This window comes from Bactrocera oleae, chromosome 3 (assembly GCF_042242935.1).
Source record: "Bactrocera oleae isolate idBacOlea1 chromosome 3, idBacOlea1, whole genome shotgun sequence".
In the NCBI taxonomy this organism is placed as follows: Eukaryota; Metazoa; Arthropoda; class Insecta; order Diptera; family Tephritidae; genus Bactrocera; species Bactrocera oleae.
In genome coordinates, this window is record NC_091537.1 from 87,887,278 (window position 1) to 87,906,637 (window position 19,360).

The 19,360-nt window shown below is 34.8% G+C and overlaps 1 protein-coding gene across 1 annotated transcript in view; it reads left to right on the forward strand.

Annotated features, from left to right (window-relative positions):
- dsf (nuclear receptor dissatisfaction) overlaps nt 1–19,360 on the forward strand; it is a 54,240-nt gene that overhangs the window by 31,121 nt on the left and 3,759 nt on the right. The window lies entirely within an intron of this gene.

The following is a 19,360-nucleotide window of genomic DNA, read 5'->3' on the forward strand; positions in this document are numbered from 1 at the left end:
CAAAAAATTTATGATACAGTAATTACTGTAATTATTATCAACACATTACACATATATAGTATTACATTAATTGTAATCATGTAATCATGTAATCATAAATCTTACGATGCGATTACATATTCAGTAATAGTGTAGTTTAAATTTTTTTAATTACCAATATTATCATTACATTTATAGTAATTATAAAAATGGCTATTGTGATTAGAATTACAGTAATTTTTATTAAATTATTTTTAAATTAAAATTAAAATTAAAAAAAGGTGCGTTAACCATTACAACAGTCGTAATCGTAAATTATTCGACTTGGTTTAGAACAATTATGATTACAGTGATTTTAATTCTTAAAAAATATGGTTATGATTTCAGTAATCGTGGTCGTACTTATTCTGGTTAAAATTAGAAAAGTTGTAATTTAGTAAATTTGTCTACACCGTAGTCATAAATAATGCACATACAATTATAGTAATTATTTCCCAACATCCAATTATTGAAACTACTTTACAAATATTCAGATTAATGCATTAATTCATTATAATTACAGTAATTGGAATTTTAAAAAGTTTTTAGATAACAATCAAAGGAATCTTAAGTATAAAAAATATGACACTTAATAATGGTTTTATATCTTTTTCCAACCTTAATGAAAAAATTACTTTCATAATACTCAATAATTAACCGTTCGTTTAGGTATTCAGAGTATTTTTAACTACACACAATACTCTCACCAAATTTTAGTTTAAGCATTAAGCCAAAGATAAGTAACAAAGTTGTAAACACATACAAATAAAACGGTATAATAACTTCATAAAAGTAAGATTATATAAATTACCTCAGCAAAGCGGTCGGTCAATAAGCAAGAATGATGCGCCAACAAAAGGCAAACAAAGTAACAAATGCGTCCATACAAGTACGCCAAAAAAGATGGATAATAACAGCAAAAAGCATAAGCGCGATAAAGAGCACAAGAGGCCAGAATACGAGGCATATATAAATTTTGAAAAGGGAATTGTGCGAAATAAATACAAAGCGAAGAAAGGAATAAAATTAAATCCCAAACAATAAGCCGATAGGCCGAATTGTGCTTAAGAAAAATGGCGCTTACAATAGCTAAAACGTTAAAGAGCCACCAAAGGAGTGGGGACTAGCAAGGGGAAAGATAAAAAATGATATATAATATTTGTTGACGGTTGATAGCTTTGCTGCAACTGCTGGGGGTAAGCAGCCGAAAAGCAAGTAGAGGCGGGCGCTCGAGTGAATAATGACAACGAATGCGACTGAGCAGCAGAGACAGGAGGAGCTTGAGCGTCACACTTGGCGGCGCTCTCATTGCGCTAAGGTCGATAGGTCGCGCCGACATTTTCTTTCTTTATTTATATGTATGTATGTGTGTGTGCGATAATGATGGCGCTCTTCAATATGAAGTCCTTCATCTCTGTCATCATCATAAGCGCGCCGCCATCAGCTCTTGACATGAAAGCAAATAAGTTATTATATGAAAATATGACAAGGCATGCACACAACGGTTTTTTTCCGCAATGCGGCTTACCAATGCGCCGCCCATCTTCAACAGCCTGCGTCGTCGTCGCTCCACTTGCGTGTGCCCTTTATGCGCATAATAAATGTTAAACGCTGGTATTCAAGTGGTTTATGCTAATGGCCTCCACAAGCCGGAGCACAAGACATTAAAAAAAAAAACGCTGAAAAAAATATCCTCAAAGCGCGCGGAGTCATACAAACTGGCTGTTATGTCTGTTTATCGCTGTGTGCTCGCTTTACCCCTCTGCTCCGCCGTTGCTGATTGTCGATTTCATGTTTGCATACAAATTATGTTGCTGCTATTAATGTTATTTGCTCAAAAGCTCACTGAAAGATGTTTCTTTTGACATACTATGTCTGCCAGCGTGCATATGTGTGTGTTACTGTGTTTGGTGAAAGAAAAAGACATTCAGCAACTTTTTGTTGTTCGCACGCGGCAATTTAAGCGGATTTCGTATTTCATAAAATTTTTATTTGAGCGATTTGTTGTGTGTTCAAATAAACATCCATTCCATTTCTCATGCTCTACACAGCTCCATGCGCCATTGCTCTGTATATGTATATATATATGTGTGTGTGTGTGTGTACTGCTGAGGTCTACATTTGTCGTTGCATGCTTTTTGTTGTTTTGTTTGGGACATTTGAGTTGAAAAGTGATGTCAAATGATGCGTCAAATTATCAACAACATTAGCGTCAATGAGCTTTGTGAAGCGCACAAGGATTAGGGTCATTTAGAAAGGTGAAGTTGAGGACAGCGCATTCACTTGATGAGCAGATTAGCAGACTGAGGAAGATATTAAGAAATGTAACACAAATTTTTTGTTGTAAAGATACAATTTGCAACCGACAGAATGGTTACTGTAAAATGTTTGCGTAATACTAGAAAAAACTTTTACTTCGGCTGCACCAAAGCAATAATACCCTTCACAGTTGCATTTATTATAGCGACGGAAAGCGTTCGGTAGTTTTTTCAAGCCACTGCTAATTAGTGTCCTGAAATTTTCCAAGGTACCTGGTTCTATTTTCGTTATTTATATTCGTGTGCAATCCGTGCTATTTTAGACTTCATCTGGCAAAGGCGGAACATGCTCTTCCAAGCAGCTTATTGTATCGGCATTCGGTAAAATGTTTAATCTTACCGCATGCATCGCGATCAGGCAGTGTCCAGTTAGAACTTCTATAACTTTCTCTTATATAAGTGGAACTTTTCTCAGAGCGAGAAGCCTACTAGAACTTTTATGATTTACACTGGGTCAGAAGGACCTTGCGATCGCGCAGTTGCTAATATCTGACCAGCGCTTGCCGAATTCGCTAGAGGCCCAACCATACTGAAGTGAACTGCAAGAAGCCAGTGGAGCTATTACCAGTTGCGATTATACAGCTAGTGACACAAAACTATCTGACCTACCAGGCTCATCAGCCCAGTTTCCAGCAATTCCATTTTGATTAAGCATCAAACCAGTCTAATTATGAAGTAACTTAATCCTATTAATGTTACTGAATAAGTAAAAATAAGTCTATAGTGGTCCTATATGGCGGCAACGCTACAGCCTTAGACATTAATTTATGTCATTTCGTGAGGATATCTTTTCAAATATAAACGTTTTATATACAAAAACTTTATTTTGAACGATCAGTTTTTATGACAGCTAAATCCTATATTGATCCGATATGAGCGGTTCCAACGAATGAGAAGTTTTTAAGAGGAAGAGACGTGTGGAAATTTTCAGATCGATATCTCACAAAACATAAAAACTGGGTCCATTTCGCGTATACCTAGATAAACAGACGGTAAATTGACTAAACTCGCAGCTCTGATCATTTATATTGATGTATATTGTAGGTTTTCCGAGATTTTCTTCGGAAAAGCGTCGTCTTATTGGTTGCAAGTGTATAAATTTCTTTTCCTCTGAAAGCTACCATCTGATCATTTTTATATATACTTTATATATATACTTTATATATATACTTTGTAGGGCCTCCGAGATTTTCTAGCGTCGTTTTATTAGTTGCACGTGTACAATAAGCAGCTCTTTTATGTTACATCTTGTCTATATACATCTCATTTCCTCTGAAAGCTACCATCTTAGATACCATGTTATCTTTTTCTTGCGATTAGTTTGGATTTTCTTTAAATGCCTATTTTTATTATATTCAAACTGGACCATCTAATACCACATTGCCTTTAAAGACCTTTTATCCTTAAACATCGGATTTTTATCTTGGCCTTTGAACAAGCCGTTCGAGAAATTTGTACTTCATTTCAGCCTATTGGGTATGCAGATCTGGCGAAAGTTGATATCTGCAACTAGCCCGTCGTGTGTAATACAGAGACAACTGACGAAATCTTATCGAGGTTGTCGACCTGATGCTGATTTAGCCTACGGTTATTGAGTAGTTGCCGTTTTGGGCCACACTCCTGTCTAGCCTTACTTATCCTTTCTCCTAGAAAATAAGTCCAACTTATATATGTTTTTGCTCCTTTTGATATAATGATCGCTTTGGCGCATTTATCTGAGCGCAACCCGGTTTTAGAGCTCTTCTAGGTGGTAGATATTTCATTTCAATTTCAATCGTAACCCCAACTGCAAGTGAGCGCCTAACCTCCTAATATATGTAAGTTAGCAACTAAGCGAGCCTTTGAAGATTTTATCTTCAAAAATCGTAAAATCAACGTGATAGGAACCATATTATAATGGAAAATGCAAGATACCTGCTTCACAACTTCAATAAAAGACGCTTAGTATTTTCTATCTAACTTCAACTGTATTTTCTCGCAAAACCATCCCCAAGTTATATCACGAAACCCTGAGATAGACCTCAATGGTATCCTATAATATCACGGACCTCTCTATTCCAACACTACTTCCTGTTTTTGTGTTTAAAATCACCTGGACCAAAATTCTCTATTATCTAACTCTCAATGGCTTAAAATATATTCAACCAAGCCTTGTAAAATCCAAATAACCCTCAATGCAATTTATTCGTGTCTAATTTTCACTTGCTGTAACCGTAGCGAATCGTTTCAAGGGTTTTTGTAATTTCACGCTTTATTCCAGTATTGCGAAATGTTAGTTTTATTTCAATAGCAGTTCTCAATTTCTAATTATAAGTTATCGAACAAAAATTAAATTAAATAAGAACGGAGTAATTAGGTCATTACTGAACGCTCCAGCTAAAACCTATCTGGTGTTAAAAGATTTCTTCTTTCTATTTTGCATTGTAATGCAGCAATCATAACAATTCGAGTGGCTCGTGTCTGCGGCTCTTCCTCATGCTTTACGCAGTCTTCAGCGTGTCTGCGCTTCGTATTTATTTATTTATTACAATTTTATTTATTTATTTTCATTTGAAAGGGATTATTTTGCTTAAATTGATTTTTTGGTTCATTGTAATGTTTAGTAATTAGCAGCACACTCGTCACCCTCCTCATATTTACTACTTCTGTAGCTCAACGGCCTTTACAGCTACTCAGTGTGTATGCTCACCCTACTTTTTGCATGCTCCCTGCATACTTTCATTGCAACTTCTTGTCGTTCTCGTTTCTTCAACCAAACACCACTTGGCTTGGCTTGGCTTGCCTGCGAACCGAACAGCTGTTCAGCTCGGTTTAGCTCAGCATTGTCGGGCTCTTAATGTACTTCACTTCATTTCGCCTGCTACAAATTCTTTTTGTCTCACTCTCCATCTTTCTGCTCTTATCATTAATTTTTGCGTTTTTGTTCTTCTGTGTTTGCCCTTTTTTTGTGTGCGGTTATACGCATCCTCGGTCATCAACGGTTTGACAGCCACACTTTGTGGCATACTGACAATTTCCGTTTTTGTTTTCGTATCGCCGACAAAGCAGTCACAGCACACCCTCTTTCAGCACGGCTGTGTTTTGACGTGTCTTGTGCGTTTTCTAGTGGTTCCTCCCCTTGCTCTGTTAATTTTTTCCTGTGTGTCGGTTGCAACCCAGCCGCCTACTTCATCACCATCATATTTCTCTTCACTGTCCATGACTAATTAATTGATTAGCTTCGCTAAATCGGTCAATATGTTTCATGGTCTGGCTTGTCTTTGGTTTTTCAACACACTTTTCTGGTTCATCTTCTTCTTCATGCATAACTGTGGCTTTTCTATTTCTATTTGCACCTTTGGTAAAATATATTTTTTGCGGTTTGTTCCTTTGTAATGAGCTACTAATTAGATTTACGAAATGTTGCTTTTTCATCCAATGCTTATCACTGGTGCTAGGCACCCGTCTGTGAAATGTGGCACGTGTCCTTGTTTTGTGTGTTGAATAAACAATACTGTTATTTAGCTGTTGGTGTCGAGTAGCGATGTGACGACATCTGAAAGTAGAAGAAAAAGTCTGTTTGCTTTTATGCAAGTAATTTCAGAATTCCTAGACATTTTTGAGAACTCTTTCATAAGCCAGGTGTCTTTCAAGCAGAAGTGGCGGCCACCAAGGTAGCATAAGCTGTACTTCTGCGAGGTGCTGCGAAGTCCGAAGAAGCTGTTTTAGAAAAGTATGCAACCACTCCGATAGCAGAGCTGCTATACAGTCCTTGAGCTTGCTGACAGTGAGCTCTAAGCTAGTCCAGGAGTGCATGACCTCACTAGCAGTAGCATCAAGCTACTTTCATATTAAACTTGTTTGGGGCCTGTCTATAGCGTAGTCGTCTAAAATTGTAAAGCCGATGAGCTTGCAAAAAAGGGCACCCATACCCAGCAGGTGTTTTCCTGTCTTCATGCGAAAGCCTTCTGCCCAGAGTGGAACGTAAAAGATCCATTGAACTACCCAATTTGTCAAATTTGAGATGAGGAAGATGAGGTGGAACTATCTAAAAACTTTTTCCTCCACTCTCCGGCTTCGCCAGACTAAGATTGAAGCATCTTTTGACGAACCCAAAGAATTGACTGGAATTGATATTAATCGCCTCCATAAATTTGTGGCAGGCTCTAGGGCTTTTGTCGATATGCGGTGGTATTTTTGATCCATATCTAGGAGTTCTGGGCATCACAACGGACAAACATCTCTAGCTGATCGAATGAGATTATTGGTGGCACCACTAGAAATTAGCTTACTTACCTAACCTAAATACCACACCTATTTTTTCTACGAAATGGGTTCAGTATTTAACGGTATGGAATGGAACTATTCCGTTTTGAAATATCGGGGTAGCGACTATGCTCCTGTATTAATATTATTGAGGAAAAAGAATAAACCAGATTCTGTATACTGTAGTATCACGAACGATGTCGACGAATATTATCGCTAAAAACCCCGTTCAGGTTCTGGCGGTATAAGAGAGCCGGCGAATTTATGAATTCTGTAATCTTTTTGAACTTTAAATTGCCTTAAAACTTGTGCTCTTTAAAATTAACGAGTATTATAATGTCTCAATAAATCTTGATATCTGCTATCTGTTTGTTCTATGATTTTACATATAGCTGCTAAATGTTATTGGAAAAAATATTCAGAATCTCTTTATTTTCCATTTGACAAAAATTTTCGATTTTGTTCTTTTAATGTGCAGAAAAGAGAACATTTAGCTTTATTTATTTATTTCATTCTAAGAGCGAGGCAGCGTGCGAGGACATAGGTGTCGCTGAAATCAAATAGTGTGCTTCATCGCGAAAGGAATTAATTGTTTCAATATCCACTCGCTCTTTTAGAGATCGTATGCTTAGGAATGATCACTTATATTTAGTAGAGAAGATTCACCATTTCTCTTTATCCAACTTCTACACCACACACATTACAAATGCAGCTATATGCTTGCATTATTTTATATATTTCCCTCACATAATTTCCAAATTTTCACAACTACCTGCGTTTATTCGTCAACTCATAAATGTGTTTTCGGCAAATTGCTTTTAGTAAACTTGCCTTCTTAAGAACATAAATTAAGCCGATTTTATTGACTAACTTAAAAGACAAAAAGGTTAAACGCGTGAGAATATGCACATTTGTTGGCTTTATGCCTATGCATATGTGTGTTAGTTTATTAAATACATACACACATACTTTATATAGTTCATACATAATACTATAACTTTTTCCATTTGCGTAACGCCAAGAAACTGATATATGCACATACATCTGTGTTACAGGAACTGACCTTCTAGGAAAACTTTGCATATGTTGTACGGTAGAGAAATACAATATTATTTAGAGGTTAATTATTTTGATCGTTTCTTATTGATATATCGGAAGTAGCCTTTATTTAATTTTTTTATTTTGCAAAATTTGAAAGAAAATTTATTTGTCGAGATAACTAACGAAATTTATTTTGTTGTATCTGTGTTTTTTTATCGAAGAAAACCCTAAGTGGAGTGTTGGTTTTTTACTAAGTCGACATAACTAAAGACATTACAGCTGAAACCAATAAAATATTTCCCTAAATACCAAGTTGATAAGCTTAACAACTTCAGCGCCACCTAGTGAATTGTTTAGTTTTTCCGAAAAACGTTTAGCAAATAATATTTAGGGACTGAGTTATTGCTGAGAGTTTGAAAAAAGTGTGAAAATCATACCTCTCAAATTTTAATTATAAACTTCAACTCCTTTTGGTATATCAATTAGTATACTTTAAGGCATCTGCATTTCTATAAAATTAACATATTGAATATACACTTTAACTACCTTTGTATCAACATTATCGTTAAGCCGACCTGTGTTGTCATATATTATTTATAACAAGAGAAGCCGCGCTTCAAAGCACTCAGCTATTATTTATTGAAATATTTGTGTTTTCGATAAATTGAAACCTATAACATATTTTTCGCAGTCTGTTGAGAATTTAAGTTTGATGATCAAAACAAATGAAATTTTGAATTTAAAGGATATTCTGATGATTGAATTTATCTGATTTTTATTATACTTTGAACAGGGGTTTACCGATCTAAAATTTTGCACACGCCCTTTTCTTTCCAAGAAAATAGCTGCCATATAAACTGATCGATCAAAATCAAATCCTTGTATGGAAAACTTTTTTATTTGACAAGATATCTTCACGAAATTTAGTAAAGAGTATTGTTCAAGGCTAGGCTACAATCTCCGAATATATTGTTCATATCGAATCTCTATAGCATATAGCAGCCATACCAACCGCCAAATCAAAATCAAGTTTTTGTCTGAAAAACTGTTTCATTTAATAAGATATCTTCACGAAATTTGGCAAAAAGTATTGCTTAAGTCAAAGCTGATATCTCGAAATAAATTTTTTAGATCAGATCACTATATAATATAGCTGTCATACAAGCTGACCAATCAACCTCTAGTTCTTTTATGGAAAAATGTTTCATTTATCTACACGAATTTGATTATTGTCTGAGACAGCATTGCAATTATATTTAAACATTTTGTTCAGATGGAATCACTATAGCCAGGTCGAATCACTATAGCACAGATCTGATCAATATGCTCAATATATGAATGCAGTGCTATCGTACAAATTAGCTTAGATCATGCGTTTAGTGTGTTGAGAATTTCAGTATGCTGATCGTAATGAATGAAATTTACACCATAAAGTCTGTTGGGGTGTTGAATTCAATTGATTTAAAATTTCTTTTAATTTAGAAAAATAAATTTTAAAAAAATATCAGTTTAAAAAAAATATATGTGTTGAAAATATTTTTTTAATACTGATATTTTTTTTATTATTACGCTACAACATTCGAAAACACTTTGAAGAAATTCCACCAGGGCCACTTAACAAACACTACTGCAAATAAAGTCTTTACAAATTCATTGGAATTTCACTATTGCATAACTGTAATATGCTTTCGAAAATATCACGTGTGTTAACTCATGCACTACACACTGTAGTGGGTGGTGACAATGTACACGGTCGTCGTCCTGGTGACTTTTATTTGTTGGCGCTAATTAAGTGTGTATGCGTGTGAGTGTACGGCAATACACATATGCAATACACGCACACAAACACACATATGAGTTGGCAAAATATGAGGGATGACATTTTAATCCAATACTAATCGCATATATGCACAAGTGAAGAACTCACATGGCAAAATGCGTTATAATACACATATGAGCTGAATAAAGGGTTACTTGACTGCGCAGCACTACGGCTGAACATGTGACATAAATACAAACAAACATAAACACATATGTGTGTGTATGTATAAAGAAGTAAATAATACACATGAATAGCAAACACTTGACATTATTCTCACCTTTGTGACATTAATCGTTTATTTATTCGCATGCTGCTGTTGTTTGTGCTGTTGGAGAAGCATAGAAATCCGCTATATAGAACAATCTTCAAGTTTAACAAGCAGTGGCCAAGACAGCTCTTCACTTTTGGTGGTGTTGCACCATTTATCATATGCGCATCTTTGAATTGATGAGCTGTGTTTGTTAATGGTTGGCTCTAGAGCTAGTTGTGGGAGGGGGTTAAAAGGTGCAAAAATAGCAAACTTAGCTCTGATAAAAAAGAAATTTCTAGCAAAAAAAATTAACAGAAATACGACAATTTGTCTTCTTAAGCTGATATGAAAAGTGCTTGAACTTAGAGAAAGACAGCAAGCATCACCTGTAAAGTTGTGAAGTAACGACAGTAATTTATGTGAAGCTAGTGAATATAAATAATAAGAAAATTACATATGTTTGTGAATGCATATATATGCGATAGGATAAGATAAAAAGATTAAATAGAAAAACACTTTTTAAAATCTAAACAAAAATATATTTCGTGACAACTCTTTCTGAATTTTTTCTGGCTTCAAAGAGTTATGTCTTCAGTGGTATAGCACTTTTAGTAGCGTGTTATCATTGTTTAGCTGCAAACAATAACCAATCTCTTATCGAATTTTAATCATTTTCCTTTTTGCTATCTGTATCTTTATCTCTATCACAGTTCCCATTTCGAACGCTAATAGTAATGCTGCTCTCATCTTCACCGCTATTCTTTGATATTCTCTATCAACTCTATCACTATATGTGGATTTTTGGTCGGTAGGTTGGTTGAAAAGTTTATTTGGTGAAATACCTGATATTTTTCCACACCAGCTACCCAATGTCTTTTACGTTGCAGCCCGTCTCAACCGGCTGAAGGCTCAGCAAACATAATGTACCAGCTCTCATCCACGGATGCTCTGGATTCCACCGAACCAACTTTGCCAATTTTCTGAAGGTGGAATCTTAGGGATAGGTGCGCTGTGATGACCACTACAATGTAAAAGTAAAAGTAGAAGCTTATGTCCTTTATTACTAATGTTTCAGGACCTCAGGTATTCGTCTATAGTTCATTGCTTCAGCAACCCTTGAAGGAGCTGAATAGTTAAAGAAGCTTAGAAAAATTGTGTTCTTGGCCGAGACTTAGTACTTGTATAAGCTCTACTAATAGCCTTGATTGCTGCTTGGCTGTCCACTAGAAGCTTCATGGACTTGTTGGTTAGCAGATTAGCAGAAGCCCACTCGGCTTTTAATCCAAAAACACTCAATACAAAAAAAAAATAAAATTTCATTAAAGTTCACAGAACAGGAGCCAAATTGGTAACGCTCTTATAATTTTGTAATATATACTTTATGAATTTTCTTTCGTTATACTATTTCCGAAGTACTAGAGTTGTCAATACACAAGTTTCATAGGAGAGGCTTTCTTCACTACTTACCTGTTAGACTTAAAGTAGTAGCCGGGTGTGACGGCCGAAATTTCGACGTTTTTTCGTAAATTTTTTATAGCAGGCATATAATATGCGATCGTTTTGTAATTTATACATGTTTTTAGTAATACTTTCAAGCATACAAAGAAATTTTTTTTTTACTTAGTTGTACATTGATTTATTCATAATTTTTTGTGTTGAAGTGGAGTCCTCGAAGGATTGTTAAGCGGTTTCGGGTAAGCACACAGTCTTTCGTAGTCAGCTGAATGAAAAAATAGAAAAGATTATTATTGTTTATAGTTTACTATAGTGAACTAAGCAATAATATGTATAAAAAAATAAAAAATATTTTTTGAACCCATAACAGCGGACTACTAATTTGATTGGTCTTATAATTTTGCAAGAGCGTGTATTTATCGTACCATATCCTACTTTATCTTATTTTCATCATCGTATTTTCCATACTTTATTTTCCCTTTCCAATTTTCTGCGATCTTATGACCTTCTAACTCACTTTACCCTGTTCAACATTATTTTTTCTTATCCTATCCTTTTGCTATCTATCCAACTTTATACCATCATATCTCATCCTATTTTCGGTTTTTTTTCTATTCAATCCTAATATATTTAATAAATTTTTAGCTCATTCTATCTTATTCTTTCTTATACTAGTATTGTAGTTATTATCCTGTCTTGCCATACCCTATCCTAATTACACTGGTCTGCAAAAAAAAAAATTTTTTTTCTCCTTCTGGTTTTCATGCATGAATTCTTTATATTTTGTGCTCTAAGCACGGAATTTGACATACAAATAAGTACCACACGTAGATTTTCCATAAATTATTTATTTAATTAAAAAACAGAATTAATAAGGTATCAATTATTATTATAAGAAAATGAAAAAATATTACGGTCCAAGTTTTACAGTGAAAAATCTTTAAGTATGATTTTATGATGATAAGATGATGTTATTTTGTAGTTTTTTTCCTTTTCATTGTTTCCATTTTAGTTTCTCGGCGAAGTGACCAACAGAAATCAGCAAGCATTGCTGCTGACCCTTTCCCATTGTAGCGTTTTTCAATCTGCATTATATCTTGATGAAACCTTTCACCATGCTCATCTGATACGGCTCCAAGATTTTCAGGAAAGAAATCCAAATGTGAGTCCAAAAAATGAATCTTGAGTGACATATTGCATCCTAAAGATTTATAAGCAGAAAGAAGCTCCCGAATGATTTGTCGGTAGTTGTCAACTTTGGTATTCCCAAGAAAATTATGACACACTTTCACAAACGCCACCCAAGCTCTTTTTTCTGTTTTGCTCAACTTCGATTCAAAAGCTTCATCTTTCATTAGCTCACGTATCTGCGGACCTACAAAAATCCCTTCCTTCAATTTTGCGTCACTGATTCGAGGAAATTTGGTTTTTAAATATTGAAAACCTGCACCATCTTTATTCATCGCTTTCACAAAGTTTTTCATAAGTCCCAACTTTATGTGAAGTGGTGGCAAGAAAAATTTTCTCACTTGGGACTAAAGGTTTCTGAGATACATTTTTAAGCCCAGGAGTTAAACTTTTTCTCAGAGGCCAAGATTTTTGTTTGTAATGTTTTTCTCTTGCGCGACTGTTCCATTCACAAAGAAAACAGCAAAACTTTGTGTATCCTCCTTGTAATCCAGTAAGTATGGCGACGACTTTTAAATCAGCACAAATATTCCATAGGTATTGAGAATATTGAATTTTTTCAAGTAATACCTCTAGGTTTGCATAATTTTCCTTCATGTTTGTAGCATGTGCAACGGGTACAGATGGGTATTTGTTACCATTATGGAGTAGAACGGCTTTTAAGCTTATTTTCGAAGCATCAATAAAAAGTCTCCATTCACTTGAATCTCCTGGAAAACTCAGTTCTTCAAGAAGTCCTGCAGCATCATTACAATATATCAAATCATCTTCTTTGGAGAAGTAACTTGTAAAGTCTTCTTGCCTCGTACGAAAATATGAAACTCTGGTACTTTGGTCCAACAGGTTCCACTGTTTTAATCTTGATCCAAGTAATTTCGCTTTAGATTTTGAAAGTCCCAAGTCTCTAACAAGGTCATTTAAGTCACCTTGTTTAAGGAAATGGGGTTCCTTAGATGGACTGGAATTTCCAGATAAGGTGTATGAAGGAGAAGATGTGACAGCAGAGAGAAAACTCGATTCAGATTGAAGACCAGAGATTTGTTTATTTGTATGTAAGAGAGATAGCAGTAGTGTAACTCTTAGGATAACAATGTAAAGTAGAATGTAGGATAACTTAACCCTTAGTTGTACTAATATAAATGAACTTAATATTAACCTGTGAATGCATGAATTAAATAAATTTAAAGATATGTTTAATGTGGGTGTCGCCACATATACACGGCTTGTAACGTAGACACACAAAAAAGTGGAAAAAAACCCAAATTTTTGAAATATAAAAAAAAAATTCATATAAAAAAATCTAGACGTGATGGAGAAAATCGGCCAACGGGGATCGATTCAGGACATTTGAATCGTCATATTTATGACCAAATTTTTTAAAGGAGGATTTCATTGCAGACCAGTGTTATATCTTATCTTACCCTCTTTTCAAACCGTTCCTTTTCTATCATACTCTATTCAATTCTAGCCGAATCCATTTTAGCCTATCATATTCTCTCCGATATTATCATATTCTGTCATATCCATATACGTTTCACTATGCCCTTTTTACTATCTTTTTCTGGCGTTTTAGGACTAATTGGACTAAAAATTGAGGATACTTTCCGCTGAAGTCAAGTCCTAATTCCGTGTCGATATATACATTTTTTTTGGTTAAATAATATTTTTAGTAATTTTTTAGTCTCAGTACTACCTGGGGTAGTGTTGTGACGACAAAAATCATAAATGTCTTAAAAAAGTTCTTTGTAATTGTAGACATCTCTCCACGGAAGTATTATATTTATATAGTTAGTTGATGAAAATACTTGTATCAGCATTTTTCGCAATAACCTAAATTAGAGTTTTTGACTCTCATCATCTAACCTATTATTCTGGAATACCTACGAGAGCCAGAGGAAGGAACAAATAGGGAATGGTCTACCAAAATGCCATTAAGACTTTGAGCATGGACTGAAACTACCAACTGTTAAGAGAGAGACAAAGGGCAAAAAAAAGAGAGAGAGAGAGATAAAGGAAAAAAAGAGAGAGAGAGAGAGAGATAAAGGGAAAATAAGGGAGAGAGAGAGAGAAATTAAGGAAAATATAGGGAAAGAGAGCGCTAGTCAAAAATTAGTAGAAATAGAACTAGAAGGACATGTAAAAAAAAAGAGAACGAAAGTCAAAAACAGTGAGAAAGAGACAGAAACAAGTGAGATAAAAAACAGAGTGAGACACAGACAGAAAGCGAATTTCTACTAAACCTGCATCAAAATAGTTTCTTGGCAGGCAAACATGAAAGCTCAGAATATTTGGACGTCATTTTCTAAGAATTGCTTTACATAGACATCCATTTATACCACACCACATTTGTCAGTCACAACAACACAACAAACAACAAAAATAAAAGTTCAAACTTATATTTAAATATGCTCTGCTTAAAAGCTATTAAGTAAACAAGCCGCCAACAACAAAACAGTTAACTAAATGAACTCAAAAGAACGCAAATTGCTGAGGCAAATATGGCAAATGACTGACTTTGTCTAAGCAGCTGATGGACTAGAAATGCAGTTAAGTGTAAATACTACGAGTAAGATAAAATAATAAAACAAAACAACAAAGACGAAGGTTATTTTCCTGCACGAAGAAAAGAAGAAGAAAGTATTATTAACTAGAATGTGCGCAGCAAAATCATATTGTCCTTGCTAAGCGCGCGGCTACAAGACATTCGGTTGTTTGTAAACATGCCTGTAGTTGTTGTTGTTTGCATGATTAAGTTTGTTGCTTATTTGCTTGCTTTGTTTTTGTCTCGAATGTTAAAACGCCATAATGTCCTTTACTTAACGTTAAGTTTTGCTTGTTTACACAACTCTTGTCTTGTCCCGTCAAAACTCACCTTGAGTGTGTATGTGTGTATACACGTAATTTTCTACCCAACTGCGTCTCAAAGCCTGCTATAGAAAATGTAAATAATTGCCAAAATGCTGTTACACTGTGCATACTTGTAGGCGCTTAAGCCTTTGGACTTGATGCAGGACAGAGCACAGCTTGTTACAAGCTGTTTCATGTCGTCTTGACATGCTTTTCAGTTTCTTACCAACAACTGTTTATCTGTATTAGTGAAATGTCTTCCGTATATTGAAATAAGTAAGAAGTGAGTTCGCTGTTGCGTTGTTGTTTATTTTGTTTCTGACATGTTTTGTGGCTTCACCACGGCTTTTGTGGCTGCTTGTGAAAGATTTCTTATTGTTGAATGTTTGGAGAACTACAAGAAGAACTTCTTTCGAGGCTTTTTTGAAGCTGCAGTCAAGCATTGCCGCATTTTAGGCGCAGAAGTGGTATTTTCTGTTAGCCTGTTGACATTTAAGCGGTATATAACTCGCATTTTATATAATCGCAATTCTTTAGCTAGATATGGTTGCTGTTTATAAATGTCCTGCAAGCGATCTGTTGAACCCTTCACAAATACAAAAGATTCCATATTTGATTTTGATTGGTCTTATCGGTTATATGGCAGCTATATATACTGTAGTGGTCCGATCTGAACGATTTCTGTGCATATTGTAGACAATAGTTTATGCCAAATTTCGTGAAGATATCTCGTCGAATAAAAAAGTTTCCTATTAAAAGACATGATTTTGATTAGTCAGTTTGTATGACAGCTATAGCTTATAGTGGTATGATATCAGTAGTTCCGAGAATTTGACAGAAGAAGACATGTGTAAAATTTCAGATTGATATCTCAAACTGAGAGACTAGTTCGACACAGTTCAGCATGCTGATCATTTAGATATACTTGTATATTTTATGGAGTATCCGACTTTTCTTCTGGATGTTACAAACTTTGTGGGAAAACTTTGCTGTTCAAGGTATAAGAAAATAGGTATGTTTTGTTTGACAAAATATCGAATGTATATATAGTATATGTACCATATGTATAGATCTAATTATACCTAACCGGCAGATTTACAACTTATGTAGTGAAATTGATATTTGTCAACAATTAGATATCTGCTGACTATATACTATATCGGGATCCCGAAATTTTTCGCGACTTATCATTCGGGATTCTGTCAGTTCATTCATTCATTACCAAACAAATGTTCATATAATATTTTCCATTGTAAGTAGATGCCTTATATTATATAATTTATACATGCCTTCATCGACAAGCATACCATATCATATACATATGTATTCAGCAAAAAATATAATTCCCAACCAATAAAAAAATCTTTTTATAACAAAGCTGCATTAGCTGATTGTTTATCTCATTGCAAATCATATACGTAAACAAAAAATAACGATAAAAAATTTTAGAATCCCGTTAATATATCGTATTAGCACAAATATCATATTATTAAAAAATCCCGAAAAGAGTTCGGGATCCCGTCAAGAAATTTTTCATGCCGAAAACATTTCGATCTTTCATTTATAAAAATTACGTTTTGCATTAAAATTTCGATAACCCCTAATTTTAGTTTCAAAATTGTAAATTCCGAAATTTTAAAATTTAATAAAGTCGTTTTGAAATTTCGTGATTTCGACTACAATTGGCAAAGAAGTGCGATTATCTACTCATATATACACATTAACCTATAAATTTAAATTTTATTTATTAAATTTTTTTCACACATTCCTTACGAGTAAATAGCTACTCCTTCCTGAGAAAGACCTCATAAAAAACCAGAAAAAAAACGCTTCAAGTTTGTAATTTGCCACAACACGACTTTTGCATTGCCCAACTTCTGCTTACCCACATACCTATATGAGTGTGTACGAATATATTTTGTTTCGTGAAGAAATTATAAAATCAAGAATTATTCGCCAACACCAACAAAGTCTCGAAGCTCTTTGCGGCCTTCAGCACACAGCGAACTTGCTCGTTGCTTAAGTAATGTTAACCTACGTCAAAAGATGCCGTCGCTTTGCTGACTAAAACAAAAAAATATTATATATATAAAGTAACAACAAACTGCGCAATCAAGCAAATTTTCTTGCCGCCCAGCTTTCGAAGAAGTAACTTAAGTTTCATTCCCTTACCCCACCGGCGTAACCACATAGAAAACCAAGTGAAGAAAAAGGCAACGTAGAGACTTCAAAATTAAGTTGAAAACACTTTCAAGTGGCAAATGCCACACCATGCCGTCGTTTAAAGCTCGCGTTCGGAAGGGTTAAAAAGTTGCAGCGCCACACAAAAATTAACGAAAAAGAATTAATACAAGCTCAGCTATTTGGGAAACTTTTTTCAAACTGGCGCCTTGTGTTTAATTTTTCTTTAGTATATTATTTAATTTTTTCTTCTTGCCATCATCAGTTTTCTTCGGTTTGTCATCAAATTGCCTAAAGTCTTTCACAACAATCAGCGCCCAGCTGCGCGTCTTCCCCTTTCTCTTTTGCTCGCCAATCAACGTGGCATAAGTTTCATAGGCATATCATCAGCGCTGATGAGAATCGCATGAAAATTTTATGAGTTCGCCACTTAAGCGTAATTGAAAAATTTGATCTTCCAAAAGGCTTTGAGGCTTTTCAAAAAGTTATTGGCATAGCTTTTGTTGCCTTGTTGGGAAGAATGTGAGCAAATTGTCGTTAAGGCTATGAAGCTTTATGTAAGTAAAAGGAAGGAGAGTCGACGAAAAGATATCAGATATAATTTTTACTTTTGCCGTTTCGATTTTTAAGATTTTGCGATTTATTTAATTAAATATATTTTTATATCCTTCAAGCCCGCGAAATGGTAGATCAAGCACTGACTAAAGGTTTTAATATCTTTCAAATCTTCACCATATCGACAAAGCAAATTTATGTATCAAATCTCTGAGAAAAAAACTTTCTGCCAGTGTCGGAAAGGTAAAACAATGTTCCATATTCTAGATATAAATAAGCTTCTAATTAAATCCTATTCGGAGTCGATTTAAACATGTTTGGAATACTCTATTCCACTCTCCTTCCCAATCCGATGAAATCGGGACATGGGTATCCTCTCTTGCGAGCTCGTCGTCTCATGAAGTAGCTTGATGCTATCGATAATGAAGACATATACTCTTTAACTAACTTTAGGTGCACAGTAAGCGAGCTACTAAAAGAGGCTGCTCTTCGAAGCAAAAAAAACGCTACATTGATCCAGTGGCCTAAAACTGTGTTTAAGGAAGAGCTTCTTATGAAATCTTTTCCTTCAATTTGCTCTCCAGAGACTTCGCCCCAGGCACCATGCCTTTTCAGTATGGGAGCAAAGAAAAAGCTATCAGCAGTACATTTTGCATTGATCTAAGTTTTTAGCGATGCTTCAACTGCAGGAGGAAAGAATTTCAGAATCTCCAGTTTGGATTTTTTTATATACTCAGCTTCTTTGAGACTTACAGCGACGACAGCAGAACACCTGCCGGCTACATCGACGGGTGCTTAGTGTTGAAGGCCATTGTTGGCGTTTTTTGTAGAGCACCTCAGATGCTAATAAGAGCCGCGCTTTAAACATATTCAAACTTTTAGCGAGAGTCGTCAGTCCTACAAAGTTGGTAGTTCACTGTATCATTTTTATATATTATAATATTTATATATTTATTATATAGTTAAAGTATCGGTGTTAAGTTAATTGAAAGCAAAACGAATTTCGGACCACCCTGTATAATGGTTACGAACAGAAAAATCGACAAAGCGATACTTAGACGTCTAAATTTATTTAGGTTATGTCTGGAAGGGTCTCATAAATATATAGTTCATATTTTAATTATCCTTATTGTATAACTTAATACATCTAAGCATCATAAATCGTCATTAAAAATATATTATATTATAAACAGCTACAAAATAAGCCATGAAAAAGTATAAACAATCATTAATAGTTAATAACAATAATTCATAGACATCAAAGAATACTTTTTCTTGTCCTTGTTCCAAACAACTCTACCGAGCGCATACACGGATACTAAAGGCTGAAACATCAAAGGCAAAACGGTACACACACACACCAGTACAAACGCACATGCTACTACGCATACATTAGCATAGAATCGAACAACGAATTCCAGCAGCTTTAGCTAATCGAAA